The sequence below is a fragment of the Sphaerodactylus townsendi genome, linkage group LG05 (genome assembly GCF_021028975.2).
Source record: "Sphaerodactylus townsendi isolate TG3544 linkage group LG05, MPM_Stown_v2.3, whole genome shotgun sequence".
NCBI lineage: Eukaryota > Metazoa > Chordata > Lepidosauria > Squamata > Sphaerodactylidae > Sphaerodactylus > Sphaerodactylus townsendi.
The window spans coordinates 94,470,698-94,497,405 of NC_059429.1; the positions used below are offsets into that span (position 1 = coordinate 94,470,698).

The 26,708-nt window shown below is 44.2% G+C and overlaps 1 protein-coding gene across 2 annotated transcripts in view; it reads right to left on the reverse strand.

The window, feature by feature from the left end:
• SLC16A1 (solute carrier family 16 member 1) overlaps window positions 1–26,708 on the reverse strand; it is a 67,835-nt gene that overhangs the window by 31,322 nt on the left and 9,805 nt on the right. The window contains exon 1 of one of the 2 annotated variants that reach the window (XM_048496052.1): window positions 22,447–22,550. The exons of the other annotated variant lie outside the window; for it this stretch is intronic. The gene's annotated coding sequence lies outside the window, so the exon portion shown is untranslated. Of the gene's footprint in view, window positions 1–22,446; window positions 22,551–26,708 lie in introns of those variants that run through there. 2 annotated transcript variants of the gene reach the window in all.

Sequence of the window (26,708 nt, forward strand, 5' to 3'; positions counted from 1 at the left end):
CCTGCCTTCTCAAGGCTGCGTTTGTAGCTGCACCAAGCGGGTGGAGTGCGCTGTGATACCCATCAGGGGTGGTATGCCAGCTGCCTTGTAAGTTTCACAAAATATGCATGCCTTGAAATGATAGTGCAGGCTAATTGCAGCCTTCAGACATTTTGTGTCTCTCCCTGCGTTGGGGAGAGACGTTGATGAAAAGGCTGTCCGATACACGTAGTGCTTCTGGGTTCTGTATGATGAAAGCCTGAAGGCTCTTCTGACATCCAGGATTTGTGCCAGAGGCTGCTCGGGTGGGATGTTTGGGAGAAGCGCCAGAAAGAGCGAGGAAGAACTATCTCCTGGGTGAGGTGAAAGCTGGAGCCAGACCCTTGCAGAAAGGGGGATGGAAGGAGGGTCCAGCCGGAGGACAATACTGTCCTTGTGGAAGATGCAGAAGTCCAGAGTGTACCCGATAGAGCTTGGATCTCGGAGACCCAGCGACCCGAGGTTATGCAGCCAACAGGGAAGAGTGCGTCTTCATGCTTGGCAGCCACTTGGAAGGCGGATAGTCTGCACGGGTTCGAATGGAGACTTGGTCAGAGCCGAGAAGGACTGTGTGGGGAAGAAACTTCCAGGTAGGGAAGCGGTGCACTGTAGGTGGTTGTAGCAGCTTGGCCCCTTTTAGAAACCTGACTCACGTCTGGGTGCCTCGAAAGTGAAATTACAAATTCTCCTGTGAGTAGAATTTGGCAGGACGGTGCGATAATGCATACACTTGGCTTTAAGTGTGGCACTCGCGTGGAGCCGATGTTGAGCCCCCCCCTCCTTCCTGGAGGAAGGCTAGGACCTGTGGGAGGCCCGAGGGGGAACGGTGGTCTACCGCCTTTCTTCTACACCATCGGACGAATGCCTTCCAGGAGCAGTTGTAAATGGCGCGCTGAGTAGAGCTAAAGCGTGAGGCCAGGAGGGATTTCCGTCACCTGTTCTGGAAGTAGTGCACCTTTTTGTCTTGTGGCTTCTCGCTTCTCTCAATGCGCCATGCGGTCCGGGTTGGAACCACTGAGATTGGTGCACTGGAGGCCCCTGTGGAAAGGCATGTCCAGTGGGAGTGGTAGTCTGGATACCGGGTGATGTGGCCATCTCCAGTATGGAGAGAGAACCATGGTGCGCCCTAAAGCCAGAAGGGGCCACAAGTATCACCGTGGCCCCTTCCTCCGCTTATCTTTCGCAGAAGTTCTGGGTATGGTGGGGAGTTGGAGGAAAGGGCGTGCACAGGACGGGCGCTCCTCGGCCAGTGTGCTGATAATGCATCTATCCCCATGGCCTGGGGGTGGTGGAACCTGGACATGAAGGCCGGAAACTGTCGGGTTCTCCGCACCCGACGCGAAGAGGTCTATCAGCTGGCTCTCCCAGCTGTTTTGAGATGAGACAAGAAATATGGACGGGTTTGAGTCTCCACTCTGCCTCTGAAAATCGTTCCTGGCTGGCTGAGCCAGTCTTCTGTATGGTGTTCGTTTGGCCGCTGATGTGTTCCGCTGTTATTGATAGGAGATTTGCCTCCGCCCAATTCAGGGATGGCCAGGGCTTCTCGGGATGCATTTGGGAGATGATCGTGATCCCCCCTTGATTGGTTGGAGGTAGGCCTTGGCCGTGGTAGGTTGTCGGGCGCTTGGACTACAGGGACGTCATGCGACCCTCGAATCATCGTCATGGAACCGCCAGAGGAGCTAGGGCGATCGCTCTGGTCTCCCAACTGCGTTGATAGACAGGAGGGGGGTGGTCTCCTCCGCTGTCCAGGTAGGTCCCTGGACGAAGTTGTCGCCTAGAGTGGCCCCCCCCAGCCTGATAGGGACTGGCGCCCTCTGTGACCTATACTTGGTGACGGGTCCCGGTGCAGGAAGACCTTTCCCTGGAATCAGGTTGTGTTCCCGCGTCCACCATCGTAGATTCCTTTTTAGTTTTGAGGTGATGACGCAGTCCTGCCTGTCCCGTTTTTCCATGATGTGGAGTTGGAACGGCCGAAGGGAAGCGTTGTAGCGGCCAGAGCGTGTAGCCTTCCCCATTGGACCTGCTGTCGAAGACTGACACCATGAGGCCCTACAGACTCTTGCCAGGGCTGAGTAGTAGGAGGACTGTTGAGTCGATATGGCTGTTGTCACCAGCTGCTTTATTAAGCCCTTTAGCCTCTTTCGCGAGGGGACTGAAAGAAGGGGAGGGTAGTGTGTGGATGTGTTGATTATGGCCCCCAGGTGTTCCTGGTATGGTCTGAGATGGGATGAGTGTGCTCTCTCTCCAGGTTGACCAGAGAAGCCCGTGCTGCTGTAGAACTTCCTGGTACCCTATGCTACGTCCTTGGGTTTGCTTGCCCCCGTGACCGGGCGATCGAATGGAAAGTATATCGTCCAGAGTGCGGGTACACGTGGATTGCTTCTCGGAAGCGCAGTTTGGTAATGGAGTGCGAGAAGCACCTTGGAGAACACACGCAGGGGCTGTGGCAGGGCCAAACGGGAGAGCCCGAAACTGGTACTGAGTCGGCCCCCACCGCGAACCTGAGATACTTCCGGTGTGCAGGGTTGATGGGAGGCTATGTAGGTAGGCTCCTCGGTGAAGGTCCAGCGAGGTTAGGAAGTCTCCTGAGCAGATGTTCCGCTTATTGACCGGAGTGTTTCCATGCGAGGAAGCGTTAGAGCTTGATGTGCTCTGTTGATAAACCCGAGATTGAGGGATTGCTCGCCAGTCCCCGTTAAGCGCTTTGGGACTGTGGGAAGAAGTGAGAGAAAATCCCTGAGGGATCGCCTCCAATTCTGGCACTGGTCTCTATTGCTCTGATGCTGACTAGGTGCGAGAATTGCTTGTTGGGTCCCTGCGTGCCTTGATCAGACTGGAGTTGGCTGGGAAGCTCTTGAAGCGTTGCCAGGGGGGAAGTTACAGTTGACCTCGATGGAGTAGCCCGATTGGGCTCCACCTCGGACCGTCCCACTGGTCCACGTGATAAAGCCTGTCCACTGATGTCCGGAACTGCTGCAGGCGCACTCCCCCACTGGCAGGGTTTTGGCGTCATTGTTTGGCTGGGGGGCCGGTGCGGAATGGCTTGCCGTAACGTTTTGGCTGTTCGCGAAAGCGAGTTGGAACTGGAGGCTTGTCCCGCTTAAGCTTTCCTCTGACAAGCTGTGTTGAGGTTGCCATCGGTTTGCCCTCACGTGCTGGTCTGGGTAGCCAGAGTCGCGATGTGTCCGGAAGGGCAGTGGTGGAAGGGCGAGCTTCCCTGGGTGGTAGGTCTCCCTCCTGATGGACTTCTTGGTATTGCCCAAGCCTTCTCTTTGTCGTCAATGTCTCCACCCAGGATCTGGGTCATCCAGTTACTGGACCGAATAGGGTGCCACCCTGGAAGGCGTAGGGTCAGCTACCACAGCTGTTTGGAGGTGAGGTCCGCTTGCCAAGCCTGAAGCCACGTGCAGGGCGCCTCTGGCCACCACCGTGCAGTGGCCACTCACCCTTGCAGACATGAGTAAGGCATCGAATGTGAAGCGTCCGTGTCCAGAAATGAGGAGCTGAGCATGACCCTTTCCGCCTCTTCCCTGATCCCCTGCTGTTCCGGCGGGGATCCTGTCCAGGAAGCTTCGGCGAAGCCAAACAATGGTGGCTCCTGGCCACTGTGGCCGACTTACCACCAGGGCCTCAGTGAAGTGGCTGCCAAGCCCCTCATGAGCCCCTTTTGAGGAGTCATGTCTGACCTCTTGTCCATTTGGTCCCTTATAGTCCCCACCCCGTCCTTGGACACCAGTCCCCCTGACTGCAGAGCTGCCACCGGGGCGTCTACCAGCGGGGTCCTGGGAGCATGTTGGAAATGCACTCGGGGACGGGGTAGAGAGCTTCTTGAAGGCGTATGGGGAGGTGCTTACTGGATGCGGGGATAGCCCATTCTCTCTTAATGCGGCGTTGGAAGAACTGGCACTGGGAAGAAGTCTTTATGTCTGTCTTCCTGAGGAAAAATGTCCTTTTCCCCTTTGGGACAGCCCTTGATGGGTTTGCCTGAGGTGGAGGGCCCAGATGGGTCCTCCAGCGTCAGAGGGGTCTGTGCAGTTCCAAGAGAGCTCGCTATGGTTTTGGTGGATCCAGGAAGGTGAGATTCTCCTGATCAAAAAAGCCTGAAGAGTATTGATCGATGATTCTCTGATTGAGTGGCCTCATTATCAGAGAAATGGTCAGAGTCATCTGATCTCTCCTTCAGCTGAATTCCTCCCTCTTCCCCTGGGAAGTCCAGTGGTCCCCACAGGCGTGGGGGTTCTGGTGCCCACAGCGGTCTGGCAGGGTTGGGAGTGTGTGGGATGGCTGGCCTCCTGTTGCCCTGATGGTGGGATGCACAGGTAGGATTGTATCTCCTCCCTCGCCTTGGCCACCCCTTCATCATTTCCACTAATTGCCTCATGCGAAGAAGGCCGACATGAAGCCCTTGGTCTGGAGAAGCCTCCCCCTCCCTGCCCCGGCCGGAGCGGGAAGTCTCTTACCTGCATGTCCTGAAGAACGGCCGCTTCCTCCTCCTCCCTCCTGATGCCTCTCCGTGAGCCCCTGAGGTTGCAGCTGGCGCCGGGCTTGGTGAGAGCCTCCAGGCTTCCTCGACGACCTCCGAGCCCCCGAGAGGGGGCGGGCTAATGAGGACGACAGGCTACTTCTGGCGCCGACCCGGCGGCGTGTACTCCGGTCGTTGGCGCATGCATTCGCGAGGAGGGCTTCCGATGCGCTGGGTGAGCCCCAGCCGGGGCCGCCAGCGTTTCCGGCTGCTGAAGCGCTCTCCGCGCCCCTGGCGGGGCCGGCGCCCTTCTGCGGTTTTTTCTTGCCGTGTGCGCCCTTTTCCGGGCCACCGGCAGTCTCCGCCGCTTTGCCGCCTCCCTTTGTCTTCTTGGAGTGCGGTTCCTGCGCTCCTTGAAAGGCGTCTCCCGGCCGCGTGGACTTCCCGGTCTTCTTGCGGCCGGGAGCTAAGGTTTCCGCCGTTTCCTCTCCCCTGCAGGCAGCCCTGGTGCGCTCGGCTAGCGCGAGGGCGAAGGCCTGTCTCTCTGGGGAGAAAGGTGCGGAGGCCATAGTTGGAAAGAGGCGGGAGGGTAAGCCCTCGTGGCATCGAGGGGGGGCGAGGCAGCGTTGGAGGAAGGAGAGGAGGGAGAGTTTCAGGCAAGTTGCTAACGAAAGGAGAAGGAAAAAAGGAAGGAAAAAATCCAAGGTGAAAAGCTTTTGTAGCCTGAGCTGCAAAAAACGCTGTTCTCCCTGCAGAGACAGGATTTAAACTGGAGCCAAAATGGGTGCCCAACCGGTTCCCAGGAAGTGACGAAAAACTACATCCTGTCTCCCTGAGAACGAGCTGGGAAACACCCATCCAGACGTCCTCCCCCTCCAGTAGAAAGCATCATCTGCCTGACAATTTACTGAAGAGGCAAAAAGTCCTTCCTATCCATTGGTTTCAGGCATCTACTCCTACCCTTCTGGAAACTCAAACAGTACATAAAAGTAGTTGGGGGGGGGGGGGATGTTGTTGAACACCACTACTGAAACACATCTGAGGGATATTAGAAGACACTTTAGGGTGATATGTCCAAGTACTGTATTCTCACATTTTTATATTCATTCTTGAAATGACCTCTGAAGGTTAGCAAATGAATCTAAATTTAGCAGTGGAAGATAAGAAAGGAATATCTCAATATTTGCCTACGTGACTTGCATAGGGTTCATGGGATCAGGATTCCTGTACGTGCGGAATGCAGCTTGTGACAGTTTTAGTCCCTGCCTCCCCTCCCAGTTTCTCACCTGACCTCTCAACTAAAGTAATAATTTTAGGCATCCCAAAAATATAGAAGTCTCCTTAATTACAGAGGTCCGTAGCCACATGACTCGTAGTTAACATGTACAGTAATGAGCTTCCCCTGTTCTCCTACTGCTAACTATTCTTCCTGAGCAAAGCTTGCAGATCTCCCAAGGAAGTGTTTTCATAGTGTACTTGCATTTTCTCCATTAATATCTTCCCAGGAATAGCACTGGACACAGCATGTAACAGATTTCTCTCTGTGATATACCTCTGAAGATGCCAGTCACAGATGCAGGCGAAACATTAAGAACAAGATCTACCAGACCACGGCCACACGGCCCGGAAAACCCACAACCACCAACCAATCCCACAGTACATTAATGTCTATTTGTGGTTTGATTGTTTGTTTGTTTTGCTAACAGCCATTGAAGAAATTTGTGTGCATGTTACATTTCCAGGTAATAAAGACACCATGTATAGGAACGTGGATATTTGAGTACTAGTGAGGTCTCTGGATACCAAATCCAGAGACAATGCTGTAATGGGGTGTGGGTGGGTGGGATTTCTGAGGGCCAAGCTTTAAAATACAGTAACAAAAAAAGTAAAACACAGAATGTATCCTTAATTTCACAGCAGAGTCTTTGTACAGTCAACTTAGTGTTGCAACAAAAGTGCACAAAACAGTGGAAACAAAATTTTACATACCAAATAAGAGGAACCAAAGCTTGTTCCTCCTTGTTTAACAAACAGTAAAGCTAGACACTAGACAGAGCATGGTATGCTTATGCCTGTGGAAATCAATGAATCTAACTCTGGGCTTAACTGTTCTGGACTATGAAACATATGGCCACACCATAAAAATCTGGACCAGTTTTTATATCAAAAGAGTGAAATAAGATTTCTTTTACCTAATTTAGTTCTTGCTAAACTGCAGTGACAATGAACTCTGTACTTTATTCAGCCTAACTAGGAAATGGTACTGCAATATTGATCAATGAGATTTCAGTTTAATTTTAAACCGATTTCATTTTAGGATTTGACCTAGGTGGTAAATGTATATTAAACTATGGCTTGGACCATTTACAGCTTTTGCATTACAGTTACTTAGTTTAACTAAGATTGTGTTAGAGATTGTGTTCTTTTTAATTAACAGCCCTAAATATTAACAGTAAAATCATGGTCAGATCAAAGTCACACGTATACATCCAGCCAGTTTTTCTACTCCGCTGCCCCAGTTCAAAAGACTTTTGTTCATGCAAGTCCTATGAAACCCGTTTAAGAGACACATGGTCATTTCATTTCAATTAGATGCATGAACCTAGAATGGATTAGAATTCAATAATGCGATAGCGGGAAGTTTCATGATCTTGTTCTGTATTGATGTGGTGGTGGTGTGAAAGTGTTTATATTTATTTTTGTTCCTGTATATGTTGAGAAAATAAATAGATATACATATATAAAAAAGAGACATATGGTCAGATGAAACCACCCTTGATTCAGGTGCCTGGTTGTAGCATGTCTTGACTGATGGAAATATGTGGAGGCTCCTGCACTGAATGTTCCACTAGAGATATGAACCAGACCTGTGGAAGCCATTACAGAGCCCCAAATATAACTAGGGCTTGTTCCTGGCGTGCCTTCCTCAGTGCCTTTGGTATAACTGGTGGAAGCAGAAACACATTCTGCAGTCCCTGCGGCCGTGGGGAGGTGAGGGCATCCACTTGTTCTGCCTATGGATGATGGTATCTAGAAAAGAATTGTGGTATGAGACAGTTGGAGGCCAAGGTTAAAAAAAATCATCTTGAAACACCAAATTTGAGCATAATCAATTCAGAGATCTCTTTTTTAATAGTACTATTTGTTTGTCTGGTCAACCAGTCCCTTTGGGTGTTGAGGGTTTCCTGGAAGTGCTCTGCAGAAATCAATTATAGGTGCATTTCTGCTTATAAAACAACCTAGCTTCAAGGTGCCATCCTCCTTAGAGCAAGAACAGTCTTCAAACTCGAAACTGGTTTTATATTAAAACATTCATTCACTTACCCACTATAATGTGATAACACTTTCTATAGAACAATATTTATTTTATTTAGTTTATCCTGATAGTCATGCAATCCAGAATTGTCAAGGAGTTCTTTCCTTTCTTTGATTCAGAATCTGCCACAGATTTGTAGCCTAAACTTTCAAGACAGGTGTTTTTTTTTTAAGTTACTGGACAACTACATAAGGGCATTTGGCTGTTTCTTGATCAAAATGCAACAAGTGATCATCACAAGCAGAGCCAACTGCAACAGAGTATTAATAAAAGAAACATTTGAGAAATATCACACATATTCTCTACTGATTCATCCAGACCAGTCCCACTTGTGTATAAGCAAGGCTTGGCAAATCCCAGGTGCCAGATAATCATGTTGCCTAGAAAGTTCACTATAGCACCGAGTATTTTTGCAACGATGTGTAGTGTTTCATGAACATTGTCTGTTGAAATACAAAATTTACTTTTCATTTCACATCAGAATGTTTTCTTGCATGAATGTTTTCTTGCATGACAAAAAATGGATGTGAGTGATGTTGTCATTTTTTTTGAATGTGTTAACTTTATGCCACTCAGTAGTGGCAGATGAATTAATTACTTAACCAGCTGATTTCTATACTGGCTCAAACACTCAAATGGAGCTTTTGGATGTAAAAAGAAATTATAAGAAACTGGGAAGTAGTAAAGTTAGGGTTAGCTTTTTACTGTGATGGCATCTAACATTATTCCATATCAATCTATCTAATTCTCATAAGCAAATCTGTGAAAACTTTTAACTCTAGAGATTGGAGCCATAAACAAAAAACAAAACAGATCTTTCTACAAAACTGAAAACCAAAGAATAAGAAAACTAATAATGCACCATGAATAATAGAAGCAGCACCTCCATTTTTTAGAAACAAATGCCCTCAGCAACTGTTGCTAGGCAACCACACAGGATTGCCAGCCATCAAGCCTTGGTTTCTGCAAGTAAAAGGCAGGGGATGGAGGCAAGGCCTTTTCCAGGCTGGATTTGAATCTGGGTCTGACTTTCTAACCACTATACCACCACACTAGCTTTCAGTACCTTGTGTACTCTATGGTGGAGTGAAAACATCTGTGTTCCTGGAAAATAATATGAGATATAGTTGACTCATTATTGAAAGCTTTGCCTAACTACCTTCGGGCTTCCAAGAGTTCAGAAGAAATTGCTCTTGTGACAGCAAGGTTTCTTTATAACTGTAAGAGCTAGAAATATGTGCCTTCCTTTTTAAGAAAACTAGGGAATCCATTACTGGAGCATCCTGAATAACTGCTCACTCCTGCTTAGAATCCCTATTTCCCAATTAATGGCCAAACCAATTCTTGCAACTGTAGGATAATGCATTTCTGCTTTATATATTTACTTATTAGAATTATTGTAACCCATTGGCAGTTGTACCTGAACTGTCTCATAGAACAATAAAAACACAATGTATAACAATACAAATGACAATATAACATAAATCTGTCATCATAATTTACACTGAAAAGCAATATTCTGCTCAGAAAAATAAACTACATGTCTGCAGAATACCTCACTGAGTAAGCAGGAACTGCTTGAACATGAATACACTCCCTCTAATATGATACATGTTTTAAAGGTCAATATGTTCCCAACCAGATGAATAAATCCAAGCAGTTAACAAGGGACCTGAGTTGCCCATTGAAAGATGAGTTCCAAAACTGCCCCCCAAATGCACAATTAATCAAGAGTTATACGAGGGTGCCTAGTTTGCAGCCTGTTCCACCATATAGGCCTAAAAGGAAAGGTTGGACACTATCCCGGGCAGACTAGCAAATGCTGTTTTTGAAATTATATCTTCCTGCAAAAAAATTATTTTTCCTGTACATCACTGGAATTGCCATGAGGGGCATGGGTTGAACAGGCAAGTTGCAGCATCGATTGAGCCAAACACCTATTACTTACAGGTTTCTACATTTGTCTAAACAAAGATGCCTTAGTAGTTAGAATTGGAAAAGATATATGGTTGGAATGATTCTCTTCTCCTCCATTAGTGTAATTTATTTATTTATTAAGATATGGTTGGAATCCATTTTTCTTTTTTATAGTTCACTTGTTTTTCTGAAGGTGTCAAAAAGTGATCAGTAGACCATGAATCTTCATAGGTGGGTTTACAAACTACCAGTCCTGGGATTAGGCACAAAGTTACTTAGAAGAAACTGTCTTCTAGCTCAAATCTGGCACAGATGGCGAGACTTCGTAACTAGTAACCAAAGATGCCCATGTGGGGTTCTAATAACATGGTAACAAGCTGCTAGAAGCTTCCCTTTTCAAGAGACTTATCCTGCCAAGTTATGAAGCAGCCCTAATTGGCAGAGCATGGTTAGCATTACTACAAGACAAGGCTGTGAATGGTATGCACAGCTGAGTTTTAGGAGATGGCTATACTTCTACTGTCAATGCCATTTATTGTGGGTGTAAAGTGCTGTCAAGTTGCAGGCAACTTTTGGCAATCCAGTCGGATTTTCAAGACACGAAACTAACAGACGTTTTGCCATTGCCTTCCTCTGCACAATAACCCCAGTATTCCTTGGTGGTCTCCCAACCAAATACTAACCAGAAATGACCCCGCTTAGCTTCTGAGAACTGATGAGATCATGATTTTCATTAATTGGTTTATATATAAAAAATGTATAGGAGGTCTGGTACAAGACTACTGCACAAAGCACTATGGAAACAGGAATAAGTTATTTGTTTCAGTCATCATACAGAGAGCAAAATATTTGTTAGATGCATGACTATATGCTCCTGAGATAAGATGCAAGTAGGAGGTATAAATTCAGCAACCCTTGCAAAGAGAAAATGGCTTCATACATAGTGGCAAATGTTTTAGCCTTTCACGTCTGAGTCATGAGCTCTTCTCTGTTTCCCTTGTTTGCTTGTAAGATAGCTGTGCTGGTCTGAAGTAGAAGAAAACAAGCTTGAATCCAGGGGCATGCTTAAGATCCATGAAAGCTTATACCAAGTATAAAACTTTGATGGTCTTAAAGGTGCCACTGGAGTAAAAAAAAAAGAGAGAGTAGAGCCACTATTGCCTTCTTCAGTCCTCCTGTGAACACTTGAGAACTTAAGAATAGATTGATAATGTCCACCATATTTCTTAATCACCAACTTTTCACCAGCCATGACTGAGAGGGATCCAAGGAGCAAATAGTAAGCTTTACAGCTGCCAAGTTCCTGTCAACATCGGCCTGGGAGAGTTGGCTGAATTGGTCCAGCACAAGACCTAAAAACAGCCAAGGGGCCTCCAGTTCCCTTACTGTGTCAACACTCACAGGCAGGTCCTGGTGGAGTGAAAAGGTTTAACTGCAAAAATGCTCGCAAAATTCTCCCCACTAATAGCCAAACCATTAATATTTTGGGATCCCAGTTTGGTTAAAGACCAAACTGCTCTATAAACAATTGTGCTGAGTGAGAATCAGTGGACACAATACAGGCCACATACTATTTCTTTTTAGCAGCCTTCACTGCCATCCCATAGAATCTCACAAATTTCCTATCAAATTTTTTAATAACTTTGTGATGAGTATGCCACCGAACATGCTCCAGTTGTCTAAGTTCACTGTAGCTCCACGGTATACTATGGAGATAGTTTGGCATGGGGGCAAAGAGGACACAGGCAGCGATTACATCTATGGTTACAGAGAGACAACTATGCCAGTCCTCTACTGGCCCATTGAACAAATTGCTGGGAGACATTGGATCCTGTGGAGCATTCTGGAAGCCAATAGGCTCCATCAGTCTCTATGAGCAAGTATAAATCTGCTCATCACCTACACGGGGGCAGGGGGGGGGAGATGGAATACCCAGACAGGCCTTCAGAGCACAATGGTCTGACCACTGCACTCCGTCAATAGAGACCCGTCTCACATCTAATGCCATATTGAAGATCAGATCTAGTGAGTAACCTGCCAAGTGTGTGGAGTCTGAAACAAATGGATAGAGTCCAATCAACACTTGACCCACTTTAACCATATCATATCTATTCCTGCCCCACCCTCCTTCCCCTTCCCTCATTAATACTCCTTACCTACTTTCTTATACAAATAAAAAAGTAGGGGTTATAACAAGCTGCTCTATAGAAGGAGTGAATAGTCCATACATCACTGGCAACCTCCAGACAGGAGTGCATTCTAATGAGCGGTATTTTCCAAGCAGATATTTCAGACATTTGATGCAAGCCTTTCTTGCATCTGCCATCATTGCTGTTTACTCCATTTTTTTCAAGTTCCAGTCTGGTTCAACCTGCCCCTCACTGGCCCTTCACAGTACCCACAGTAACTCCCCAGGCCCTCCACAATGCATTCAATCAGTAATTAGTCAGTATAGCACAGAGCAAACACTTCTCCTAGCAGTTCTTCCTGCTTGCTGATAATAGTTTCAGTTACTAAGCCCACCTGGGTGCCTGAGGTCTTCCAAAGATGCCCGAGTTTTGATGAAGCTAATCAACTCAGTCCAGAAGCAGCAAGTTTGAGATTACTCAACAGACATTAATGGTGACATAATACAGCAGCCGAGAACAAGGCCGATTAGAGTAGGCCAGATCAGTTCTAATGGCAAATCTCCAAGCCATCTCTGGCCCCCTCAACAAAGAAACCCACTCAGTTACTCCCGTGTCATAATTCTTATACCATAGTTCTAATGCCTAATGGGTTGCAGTAGGGAGAGGAATCTATGTGACAGCGAGGTTGTATACTTCAAGGCATTTTATTACCCTGCTGACCTTTCTGCCATTTCTGTCACTTCCAAGAAAACGAGGGGTTTAGTGTTCAGTGTCAATGCTCTGAAATGCTCCTAGGAAGTGCACCTGTCACTGGGAGAGTTCAGCTTATACGTCAAGACTGTTCACAGCTGCACTATTTGATTAAAACCTTATTGATTTCAATATTGATTACTTCAATCAACTGGGAAAGCACTTTTCAAAACTAAACAGTAGACAGTTAAAAACTTGCAGCGCAGGTCTTAACAAAAAATTATTTGGCTTAAGAAAAAGCCCCTAGTCCACAGTTTTTTATTTTAACGAGCAGGTTTTCAAATTATTACAATCACAAAACCTAATCCTAATTTGTTTAGTTTTGCCTACTTTCATTAAACCCTAATGACAACAAAAAGTGAACCACTAACTCTATCCAAGGGGATCCCAACATGGTTTCTGATTGGCTGTGCAGAGCTTTTTTTAATGCTGCTTTGGCAACATCTGCCACCACAGCACAGGGATCTACACTGTTACTGAAATTAAGCTGTGCCAATCATTTGTTGCTGGCTCTGCCTCCTGCGGCAGCCATTTTGTTGCTGTGCCAGTCTTGCTTTGTCAGAACTCCAAATGTGTCTACAGGCTCAAAAAGGTTGAGGACCCCTGCTCTAACCTAACTTCTCCCTAGTTCCTCATAATTTTATTATAGCCTTTAAAAGCTCTATTTCATTGAATACTGAAGGCAGTATAGAAAATAACTGGTAGAGGAATGTCACTATTAAAGAGTATAAAGTTAACATGAACTGTGACAAGGATCTCATGTACATTTATGTTTATGTCCTACAAAACATATTCTGATATGAAATTCTAAATAAACTGGACATTTCTACTGAGGATTGTCAGAGAAACTACAATAAAATTACTGCTGAAAATACTAGGCAATACAATACATTTCAAAGTGACCTGGTATTTAATGAATTCTATTGTAATTTATGAACTATTAAAGCCATAGCTGGAAGCTGCCATATTAATAAAAAATTTCCCTATTGTTTCACGTAGGAAAGACTGGTTTCTGTTTTCATCATACACATACATAATCTTAAATAGACAGCGCACAATGTAATCAACCCTGTATAAAACAGAGTCTACTATGTGTATTATATCATCCCACACAGATTTATTTGGAAGAAAAATATTTTATTCGTGTTCATTTGTTGACGATATTTCTAAGCAGGTAAAAACCTGACTTATCAGCACAAACCCCCCATTCATGGCAGGGATTTCTACAGTGCCACACAATCTGGCAGTAGCTTCCCATCAGTTAGCAAATGGAAAACACAAATCCATGTTTTCTAAGATGTAAATCTTCTGCTGCACAATGTTCTTGTTGTTAGGACTGTGAATGCTACCTGTAAGTTAGACTTGAGAAGGTTGTTACTGTGACCTAGATAAAGGAGCACTGTGAACAGGTGATGCAAAAGAAATATTTCACTGTGTTTACAGTACTATAAGAGTATCTGTGTAGTTTTTGCTACACTGATGGAGACTCTCGCCTCTTTTGAGCTTCCACTTGCGTTTAACCTTGCACAGTAATTCATTCAGCCTTCTCTGGGTTAGCATCCAGCCTGAGTCTGCCTCTGGCTGCTACTTCCCAAATCTGGCAGCGGATATGATTTTTGCAGTGTCATTTTGGACTTATCTGTTCTAATTACTAGGAATATGACTACTTTATACTCATATATGACTTGCATCTGCGAATTTGATTTGCAAGCACGTCTCACACGTAGCAACGTTTAGAGGGAGCTGGAACTGTTACAAGCTTTGTTTGGGGAAGCTGGTGTATATAGCAATGACGACTTGAGCTAGCTTTTTTCTTCTTCTCCCACAGTAGAGTGGAGAAACAAATGAGCAATCATAACAAAAGAACTGCAAGAAAGTATAAAACAGGCCTGCCCTTCAGAGTAAATACAGTGAAAGTAGCACAGGGTCATTTGATCAGACTACTGAAACTCTGACATCAGTTTAAGAACTTCCTGATGCTGGAAACTGTTGCAACATGGAAGGGGGGTTTTCTGCTGAAATTTACCAGCATGAGGATTGGCCAGAACTTGAATTACACAACTTGAAAATGTATAATGATGTAGGATTACTCTCATGCTATCTAGAATTCTGATTCCTTTATTAGACTTATACCTCACCCTCTCTGGCATAGGAGGATGTATACATGGAATGAAAAGAAAGTGGACTGTATTTGTATATATATACATACACAATTGTAAAGCTGAGCAAGGGAGTCCAGCTGTTGTGTACATCTCCATGTTGAAGAGAAAAAACTTTCCTTTTTATATTTTTCTACTAGCGCAAAGGATACAACTTTTAACTCTGATCCCTCTAAGTGACTCACAGAGCCAGTCGGAGAGAGGGAATGAAAATATGCAAATATTCTTTCTATATTCAGGATTATTCAGTATTTGCTGTGGTTGAAGGCCTGGATTATTAACAGCCTTCTTAAATAGGGTGCTAGGAAGGAAGTTGGATTTAACTATATTATCAAATGATGCTAAATGTTTATTCTACAAAACGATGAAATAGATGCCCAGTGACAGTAAAGCAACATAAAAAGCAATTTCAGAAAACATCCTGTACATGTCATGTTTTATTTGCTGTGTAAGTTACAGATCAAGGACACACAGGTCATCTTGTGTGAGTAACTGTTCCTGGTATATACATTTTGACCTCTATTCCAAACTCCTGCCTATCTTAAGTACAGATTAAAACATAGGCCGATTATGCACAAGGCATCTGCTACGCAATGGGGGCAAATGTGTGTCGCCACAAGATTTCTTGTATGGACATTTTTTCTCAATCCCTGCTTTCACTTCCTATTCTCCCCGCAGCAAGCAAAACCACTTCTAGCAAGAATTTAATTTTGCTTCACAGTCAGATTTGCCAGTGGGCACAGATTTGTCCTGGACCTCTTCCCTCCACCCACAGCCAGCCCACCTAATCTCCCCCCCCCCATACTGCTTTGCACACTTTCCCCTCCTCCCCGCTGTCAACGACTTTCTGCTTGTCTAAATGTCTGAATTGATGCATCAATATAAAGCAGGGTCTCTTTGGCTCCACCCCCTTCCTCTGCTCTGCTTCTACCCTCCCTGATGATCGAGAGGGCATTTTTAAAACTTTCTTTTAGACAAACTTCCATTTTAAAAACTGGTCTCTTTCTCTTGCAGCAGTAGCAGCAGCAGCAGCAGCGTGACTGACTGACTGACTGACTGACTGACTGACTGACTGACTGACTGACTGACTGACTGACTGACTGACTGACTGACTGACTGACTGACTGAGTGTGTGTAGGGAGGGGAAGAGAGTATCAGCAAGATATGTGCCTTTAACGCAATTGATGGGCAGAGTTAAGAAAAGCAGTAAAAAAGAGACCGGTTGAGATTTCAGGAAGCAGCTGCACAGCAGGCACTGGGCTGCCTCCTCACGGATAAACAGAGAAACGTGAGGAGGGTCTCTGCAAGCCCACAGCACAGAGAAGAGTCCCAAGGAAAACATTCTATGTGTAATTAGCCATAGTTTGTTCAATTTTCTTAAAATGATGAAACTCAGCAGACCTGTATTTAGGAACATGACTTGTTTTTCAGCCTTCAGTGTTACTTATTGCTAGAGATGTACAAACTTCAGACATTTTTGAAGCCACAGAGAATTTTTTGAAAAACTAGGGGAAAATGGTGCAGGGAGCCTAAACTTATTTTATTGCTATAGTAGAAGAGGTGTATAATTTAAAGCAGACATCTCCAACATGCGGCCAGGAGACCAGATTCAGCCCCCTGAGAGGGCTTATTAGGTTCGCAAGCCGGCAGAGCTACTCCCCCGCCTCTCACTCCAGATGTGGCCTGGTGAACTAGCCTTCCACATGCCGATTTAGGGGACAATGAAGGAGCCTTGTCAGCAGGCAAGCCTCGCTTGCAGGTAACCCCTCAGCCTTGCACTGGACTCTTGTTATAGTTAGGCTATCAAGGATAATGTGGTCTCACCTGCTGAGGCAGCCACCCTCACCCTCCCCAATGCCAATCTGGGCGGGTGATCCTGCTGTGGGAATCCTCCGCCCCACCCGCTCGAGCAGGGGCCAGCCTGCTCTAGCCTCCAGCAAGTCCCGCACACACCACTCTGTGCTCTCTAGCATCTCTGACTCCTCTGAGCCCCCTACCCTTGGGCAGCAGCCACCTGGAGCACAGGCACCAGGCACTTCAGCCGAGTCCTCCCTGCTCACCGCGGTGCGTGCACGTCATGTTCAGTGGCCCAGGCCAGCCTAGATGTGTGTGTGTGTGAAGGGGGTGATTTTCCACCCCCCACATGATGAACTCTGTGTGCACGTGCCCACAGAGAGGGCTCCGAGTGCCACCTCTGGCACCCGTGCCATAGGTTCGCCATCACTGCCCTATGGCCATGAGGAGTGTGGTATATCCACTAGCCCCACCCTTGGGGAATGGTATCCGGAAAAGAATTGCAGTATGAGATGACTGGAGGCCGAGACAAACAGATCCACCCTCAGAAAACCAAATCTGTGATCAGCTGGAAAATCTCCCTTCTGAGGACCATTTGTTCTCATCTATGGTTTGCCTGCTCAGCATTCTGCTTGCGCATTGAGTGATGCCTGAATGTGTTCTGCCTAAATCGACTGTAGGTGCATTTCTGCCCACAATAGAATGCTCTTCATTTCTCGATGCAGGGTGGATGACCTGGATCCCTCCTTGTTTGTTGATGTGGGCCTCTGCTGAAATGTTTTTGGTCCTGATGAGAATATGTGGGTCCCAGATCAATGAGTGGAAGTGTAGAGCACCATCTTGATGACCCTGAGTTCTAGGCCATTGATACTCAGTTGCTTCTCTTTTTTTGCCCAAAAACCCTAGGTTGGCTGTTCTCGCAGGAAAGCTCCTCAACTGATCAGACTGGTGTCTGTGAAAATCCGTATTATATTCTTTTGAATGTAGGATTGTCCTCCAGTTAAGTGGCTATGGTTGGTCCACCAGATCATGCCTTGCCTGTCCAAAGTTGTTTGGGTCAATTTCTTGTCCTTTTTCAGAATGATCAATGACTGGTGGAGTGGGAGGAACAATTGGAGAGGTCTGGAGTTCAGATGAGCCCATGGGACCAATCCTATGCATAGTATCATAATGCCCTGTAGTTAGGTCAGGGACATTAACTTTTCTAACTTGGTTTTAGAGCTGTTCTTGGCCAGGTCTGATATCTTGTTGACTTTCTCCTCCAGAAGAAACAACATGTTCTTTTGGTACCTATGATGACCCCTAGATGCTGTAGCCTCTGGGTTGAAAGGAGATTGATTTGTCTCTGTTAAAAGGTAACTGTGGTTCTCCAAAACCTGTATAATCTGACTTGTGTCCTTGAAAGCTTTTTCCTTGGTTGATGGACAAATCAGAATATCGTCCAGGTATGGATGAATCAGGACTCCCTGCCCCTGGGCAAGGGCCCTTGCTATCACCAGCACTTGGGAAAACATTCTGAAGTCAAAGACAGTTTGAAGGGTGGGGCTCTGAGCTGGAAATGCTGACTTTGGTAGGAAAAAGTAAGGAACCAGATGGGTGGAAGTCATAAAGGCTTCTGGAATGACAGCTTTGGTGAGCATAGAGTCTCCATATGAATGTGTTTTTGGGTCACAAACCTGTTAACATATTTCAAATCTAAAATAGTTTGCCAATCCCCATTTTTCTTATGTACTGTGAAGAAGATTAAGTAAACTCCTGTTTGGCCCTCTCTGAGAGGTTCTGCTTCTATTGACAAACCTGTTAACATATTTCAAATCTAGAATAGTTTGCCAATCCCCATTTTTCTTATGTACTGTGAAGAAGATGGAGCAGACTCCTGTTTGGTACACTTCGAGAGGTACTACTTCTATTGCTGTGTTCATCAAAAGATATTCTTTGGCAGATAATGTCCTTCTTTGTTTTTCCTTCCTGAGGGATCTGGAAGAGATAAGGAAACGGTCTGGGGGAAGACTGCTGAACTATATGGCACAACCAAATAGAATGATTTATTATACCCAATGGTCTGGTTGTGACTGAAGCCCATGAACTTGGAATTGCTGCAGTCATCGTTTCGCTAGCCTGGCCTCATTATTTTCCTTAACTGATAGGCCAACAGGTCTTATTAGATCAGTAGAACTGGAACTAGGATGCCCTGCTGAAGTACCAGTCACTGCAAAAGGAGCCTCTGCTGTTTTGACAATGGGTCCTCTTATAGTCAGGACTAGACCATGGAAGAGTGAGTAGGAATGAAAGGAGCTGGAGAGAAAGTCTCCTATCATCATTCCGTAGTCTTTGGGGCATAGACTTCTTTTTGTCTAGCTAGTATATCTCCCGTATCTCAAAGCATGGTAACCTTTAAAAGGCCTCCTTATTCCTTTCAGCCTGGATCTGCCCCCTTCGGACTCTTCGCCCTGGTCAGAAACCTCAGAGAGGTCCAATGCTATGATGGCCTAAGACAAAAGATTGATAATCTTGCCCGTTAAATAATCCAGCTGGCTGTTCTTCTGTGCCCGATTCATCCTGTGAGGAGAATTTGCCTGTTTCCATTTCATTATCTGATAGGGAAGTGGGAGTGATGTTTCCTGGAAAAAATGGCCTGGGTAAGCACCTGATGAGAAAGTCTTTCTGGCTGCCTTGGTCCAAAATTCTCCTCATAGTGGTTGACCTGTCCCTTCTAAGACCTGGATAGGAGTGTGTAGGAGAACGGCAAGAGTGGGTGTGAAGAAAACTGGAATCCCCTGTATGAGACTGAGGGAGGAGGCAGGCATCTGGAAGTACTGTAATTGCTCCCTTAGGGTCCACTGAACTGCTTCCATTTCCCTGGAGCATGTTAGCTGCCCCCTCACAACCTTGGATGGGGGGGGGGGGGAAGGTTACCTCTTGGACCTTCCATTTCCTGTGCTCTCCAAGGGGATAAAACCTTGCATCATTCCCACTCTGGACTGAACTGGCACTCATTAGAGGCAGTTCCTCCTATGAGGCCCTTTTTGCTTTTTTTTTTTTTTTGCAGCTTGTTAATATGCTTTTGTTTTGGCGCCTGCAACTATTTAACCTTTTGTTTGTCTCTCTCTCCAGGCCGGCTGGTTGTCTCAAAGTGGAGAGAACAGCAGTTCTGGGTCTGTATCCTCTTAAGGGAGGAACTGATCCCCATTCACGTCTTCACGGATCTCAGCATCCTCCATAAGTGAGGAGATGAAGGGGGGGGAAACATATAAAGGAATAGAAAGTGTGCAAATAAAAGAGGCACAATAGATTAGGGCTGAGGAGATCTCTCTGGCTGTTCACAACACAGATTGAAGAAGCTAGAGAAGGAATAGCAACAAATGTAGAAAGAAAGAACAGATGCTGCAGAGGACATATCTTGGCTAATCTCCCTGTTTGAGCCAAGAGTTTCTTGCCTGGAAGACAAGAAGTGAAAAGTTTCAGACCTGACTCCCTGAGAAGCCAGTGGGAAACACCCAAGCTTCAAGATGTCCTCCTCCTCAAAGCTAGTTTAATGATAGCCATTAAACTCAACACCCACCTACCTGAAGTTCCACTGCAAGACTTCAGTAGATTAACACCAGCTTTTTAAAAATAACTCTCTTCAGTACTGCAAGCTAGCTGGTTCTCCTGTAAGCAAGAAAAACTATCATCTCATACTGCTTCTGCTGCCAAGATTGTTTATATAGTGGATTCAAATAGGTTTAAATGCCTTTCATCCAGCCATTTGCACTTTTCAAATGGAAATGCATCACTATAATAGCTACAGAAGAAAACCTCTCCCCAGATAACAAAATCAGTTTAAAATCTAGCAGGGTAACAGTTTTAAAGGAGGCAGAATTGTAACAGGTACAGTACAAAAAAAGTCTACTTAGAGGAAGTCTCAATGACACTTATCTGAACAGGCATAAGATAAAAGCTTATTGTCATATCTCCCCTCATGTAAGTCATCTTAAGGAATTCAACTGGAGTGGAATTTTGCTGGTCCCCTGAAGCTGGAAATAAAAGTCTGCCTGAGTTTGGTATACGTGACTATTAGTGGCACACAAGGCCTCTATGCCACACAATAAGTGATTGAAGGTCTGTTTGGTTGCTGCATAGCTCACAGGGTGAACTAAGGTCAGCAACAGCCAGCCAGGCCGACTGAGGGTTTCCCATGTAGTGGAGAGAGAGGGGAAAAATCCCTTTCATGTCAGCCACAACATATCCCACAGTCAGGCAAAAGAGCCAGGTCCTCCCTGGTATTTGAGGTCATAGTTTTTAATATGGTCAGAGTATTCAAATGATGGGCAAAAAGTTGAACATCAACATCCTTTTCAAAGAATACACACTGCCAGCATTTCAGATCCTAGCCTGCCATACTACTTGAACAGCATATAAAGTATTATGTAGAGAAGTGAAAGCTCAGGGAAAGGGGGGTGGGGGGACACAGAAGAGGTTCTCAGTTTCCTCCCTCCTCTGGAGATTTCCTCCTCCACCTCCACATTTCTCAAAGAAGAAACATAAAATTGAGAAAGATCACAACTGGCATGGGTCCTATTTCTGCTACTGGAAGGGGGTTGAATCACTGTCTGCTGCCCCACCCCCACCCCCGCCCCACCCCCGCCCCCACCCCATATTTGAGACCATTTTGGCCTGCAGAAGGAAGGCAAAATCAAGGAAGTCCTGTTTCACTGATAGAAATCTCTTCTGCCTGTAGATATTTATCACAAGCACAAGGTCCCATCTGCTCTTTTGGAATGTGTGAAATATTTTTTTAAAAAAATGCCTAAAAGTCACTAGGAACATGAAATATGGAGATTTTGTAGCTAAGGCATGTACACAATTAGATAACTTTTCTACATTATTGAAGACATGTACCACATGTACCACATACATTATTGAAGACATGTACCACATACCACATCAATTCATTAAGTGAGATTATGCTATGAAATGTAAATGAAATGAAATAATACTGCACACTATTGAAAAAGTCAGTGTTTTCAGTTTTCTGAAACTTAACTCAATATTCAAATATGCTGCTAGACTATTATTATTGTTATACAACCATTTCTTTCTTTATTACAAAATTGGTGTTTAGTTCTTTTAATGTTCATGCCTCTCAAACAACAAAACATAAGATACACTAAGGAAGAACAGAATGCAGCATAGTGTTAGTATATGCACATTTTTGCTTGTAGAACAAATGAACGTGCCTTGTAGTAGGATAATTGGATAATCATGGTCAGTACTTTCTACTCAGACTGGAAGCAGTTTTCCAGGGTATCAGATCGAGGTCTTTCACATCATCTTCTACCTGAACTTATTAACTGGAAATGCTGGGAGCATGGAATGTTCAAAATCCAATCAGACTCTTTACCACTGAGTCACAGCCACTCCCAAAACTAAGGCATCAATACCTTTAGTTTCCATACATATAACAGTTAGTACTGTTTTATATGTTAGGTTACACATTATGCCTTTTACATTGTTGAAGCAGTAAAATAAATTCAGGCTTTATAAGAAACTACTGCACTATTTCAGAACTTCCTTTTCTGTTGAAACGAAAAACACTATCTCTCAAAAAGGAAAGAGAAGACAATTAAATTCCAGTATAAATGAAACGTTCTAGCTGCAGGGTTTGCACAATTTTTTTATTCTAATAGGAAATCATAGGCAATTCTAATTTCAGTTTTAAGAACTCTTCTGTTAGTTACCACAAGATCAGAGGATAGGTGAAAAGCTCAGTGATCTTTAAGAGCTGTTTCCAACCTAAAGGAAGAGCTTACAGAATAAATTAGTGTGGCTTTTTATGCCCCTACAATGAGACTCACTCCCCAGTAAGTGTGCAACTGCATTCATGTGAACATTTATATGTGAGTAAATGCTACTCACCAAGATGTACTTCTGAGCAAACATGCATAGGTTCATCCTAACAGGGAACCTGAGGAAGGATGGCTGCTACTCCTCTTTCTCCTCCTACATTAACTCAGGTTTTCCTTTCTGTGCCTCCGCCTGATGCAGGACAGAAAGCACAAACAATGCTGGATTCTGAGGTTCCCCTTCATGTGCCTCTCTTCAGACCTAACACACACAGGGGCTTTGGCTGCTGAACTTCTGGCCCTTTCCTAAGCAGAAAGGTGTGCCTAATTAGGCCTCAGCAGATTTACTTTGTCATAGGCAGCTGTTGCAGAACATTTTTTTGCAGATTAGTTAAAATGCTTTATTTTGACAGTATCCAAAGAATACAGAAAGACTGAATTGATTTCAGGGAACTGCTACTTTCCTGCAGTTGCCTCCAAAACCCATTTATAAACTAATGGAACTTGTCATGTTTACAAAGATGGGTGGGACATCTCCAACTCTGGCCCCACCTCAGCTCAGAGGGGTCACTGAGACCCCTTCCGCACATGCACAATAATACACTTTCAATCCACTTTCAACACACTTTGCAGCTGGATTTTACTGTGCAGAATAGCAAAATTCACTTGCAAACAATTGTGAAAGTCTATTGAAAGTGCATTATTCTGCATGTGCAGAAGGGGCCTCAGTCAGTCTCAGGGGGAGAAAGGGAGCTTAAGAACTCCAGGATCCTCCCCCTCCTTACAACCATTCCCCTCCTGCACAGCCTGGAACAGGTAGCAGGGGACCCCCTGACTCTTTCTCGACATGTTTAAAGGTAGTGCTGCATTTCTCCTGGACATCCACACTTCTCATCAAGAAAGTAGTCCACATATGGGAGCTACTTTTCCTGTTGTTACGCCTGGCCTCTGCCACTCCCATCTTTACCTGGGATGTTGATTAGTTGTACCTCCCTCTTCTTCATCCCCCAGCAGCGGAAAAGTGTTCTTCATCCCAGGACTGCATCCTGAACTAATTAAACTGCCTACAGCTCTTCAACGTCGTATCAGACAAAGTGAAATTAGCTCTTATATTCAGATGAAGTTCACAGCTATTCCATTATGTAGCAGTTCCAAAAAGTAGTTCTTAGTAGCCTTCTCTTTGTATATACTTGTAGAACAACCTTATGTGAACCACTGATCCATCTAGCTCAGCACTTTCTGCTCTATCTGATAACAGTTCTTCAGGGTGTCCAGTAGAAAAAGATACAAATCAGAAATTCTTTAACCATGTTCTGAACCTGGGATCTTCTGTTCTAGGCTATGCCGTCCCTAGAATAGCACTTTAAGCTTTTTCAGGCCATTTCCAAAGTACTATTATACACACAAGACATCTGATGCAAGATGTATGTATTTAGTGTTACATTTCTTTCAACACTAACATGTACACTAAGCACACTACTACAAGCTATTAAACAGAACTCACAATATCCCCTCCGTCTCAACAGAGGCCCTGGGGAATGTTCAGAGGAAAGGAAAGCAAAACTAACACAGGTTGGAAAGGCTGAGGTTCATATAAAGAAACACATGAAGCTGCCTTATGCCATTTTCAACAACTGGTTTATTAGCATTGGCAATAGGGTCTCTAGTAATACTATCTGAGGAACCTACTACCTGATCATTTTAGCTGGAGATTGATGTGAGCTTCTGCATGTAAAGCAGATGATCTATAATTGAGTCCCAGACTCACCACAAATATCAATTAGAAATATCCAGTGCAATCTTTAGCTGCCAGGCCTCAATATGTATTAGACAATCCCTTACAAAGCTGAACTGTGTTACCTTCATGCAAAGTGTTCTACAGCTAGCCTACACCTCAATCATTCATATTCAACTCCTGAATACCATACAGAGAAGGCAATCAACACAAGACAACGGTTAATTCAGCATATATTCCATCCACTATTCATATCACTTAGCTGATGGAGGGCTACTTTGACGATACCCAGAAGCACTGCAAGAGCAATAAAGCTTTTAAAGAGCACAGAGATTCTGCATATTCATGATATTAATCATGGATATGCATGTTAGTATATGTGTCCTTACATTGCTTCATAACCTGTATAATGTTCAAGAGTTGGTCAGGAAAAGTACAAGACCTCTTAATTTGACAGTTCATTAGCACAACTCAAGAAATAGTAGATTTATTGCTCAAACTGAGATCAAGTGCTGAATTTAGTTTTATAACCTTGCTTTGTCAATTTAATGAGTTATCAAGATATATTCCAGTCTACCCATTCCTCATCTTCTTAAGCCCTTTGGGAACCAGTTGTTTTATTCAGAGAATAATCACATTAGTGTTAGATTTATTTCTGTTCCTGTCACCTTCTCTATAAAAAGTGTTATATAAAGGGCTAATCAAGATTTGATGTTATGTTCTAGTAAGAGTCAAGAGTATCCAGGTGAGCATTATTGTGTGCAAGAAGGCTTCCAAATTTTACATAGCATTCTGCCAATCAGTTGATTTGCCTTAAACTAAAATTGAGAGATGTTAGGAAATTTGATTTTATTGCATGTGTATTTTCTGTATTGTGTGAGGAGTTAGAATCTGTTTATATTTATCAAGTTCTTGCCTAATAAGAAGAGTTAAGCTTTATTTTAAATAAAATCATCAACTCAAAAAAATTGTTTGTTTTGAAGGCAAAAAGTCAGATTTCATTGTGCTGTGAGAGTTAAGTCTCTCACCATTTGTCTTAAACAAACCTAACTGCAGATTCTGAACCTGTATAAGCTAATGAGAAAAACTCTCCCAGAACTGAGCAGTCGAGATACCTAAATTGAGAAAGAAGTAGATAACATATCACAGGATAAGTAGATCAAGCACAACCTCTAAGAAACCAAACCAAGTTTTCTTATATATTTTCTTTAAACATAACTCAAGTAAAGAAGTTCCCAGTGTTTCACCTTTTCTACTAGTGCGTAGTTTTGGGAACTTGAAAGTGTTCCAGATCAGAAAGCGTTCCACTTTAATACAGGGCAGCCTATCAGTCTAAAGCATACATACTTGAAAGGAAGTTTAAGCAGGACTTGCTTCTACAGTGTATACTGTCAATGAAACACTAAAACATATAGAGTAACAGCCATCTCAATTTTCATTTCTCATTTCCAGATAACTACTTTGGAGTTCTTTTTCCTTCATATATAGTGTGCAGAAAGTACACAGCAACAGTAAGGAGTTGCCTGTTCCAGGGGAGTTGCCTATTCTGAAGCAATGTAGTAGTTAGACCACAGCTCTAAGAAGCCAGCTATTCCACTGCTATTCTTACAACACAGCCTCCTTTCAGTAGGCAGACATTTCTTCTTGAGATTGTCTTTCCACAGTTCTTCCCATCTTGAATTAAATGGTGGTGAACCGAAATCTGTCAAAGCAACATGGACCAGCAAGGACTGTGTTAAAAAAAATACTCAAATGGAGCAGTTTGAGCTGTAATGACTACCAATGTTACAAATAAACTGGTATATAAATATATTTTCTTCTCAGTGTTTCAATCTGTTAGTTTCTAAATGGTATTTTTCAGACCTAAGTGACACTAACAAATATTAACAAAAAAGCACCCTATTAACTCTAAGTTACTCATTAAACTGTGATTTCATAGGGAAGATGAAAACTTGACTGCAGACAAGCAAAAAATAATGCGAAGTAATGTATCTTAGATGCCCTAGCTCTGTGTGTCTGAGAGTACATGCTAAAGGTTAGCTGGCAGGAAGGAATGCAGCAGCCAACTCCTGTGCACATTACACACCATCTACTTTAGCAGCTTAGATAAGCTTAGAACAAGCTTAAGTCCAAAGTACAGTGCAAGGAGTGTAAGCAAAACTTCTTTCTTCAGTAACATGAGAGATCAATTCTTGCTGCAAATGAAACAAGCCTGAGGCTTTCCAATTCTGAAGAGAAAGACATCCTTATAGAAGGGTAGCCATTGGGTTTATTATAGCAAAACTTTGTTTTATGCTAAGGCCCTGCCTAGATCGCCATGGGGAAAGCTCACCAGGCTTATATCCAGTGTAAGACTGTGGGTGATCTTTCCTCCCCCCTCAAACACATAAACATAAAGCTCACAAGAATGTAAAACACAATTCTTAATCAACAGCAGTATTTGCTAAAGCCACCTCATGTAGAGCTATGAAGAAACAGCACACAAAGGCAAAGATTGACATATCTCCTGCTGTAAGGTTGTGGCCAAGACTCAGGAGTAGTTTTGCATTTCATATGCTATGCAGTAACAGAACAGAAACAGTCTGAATTGAATTAGGCTT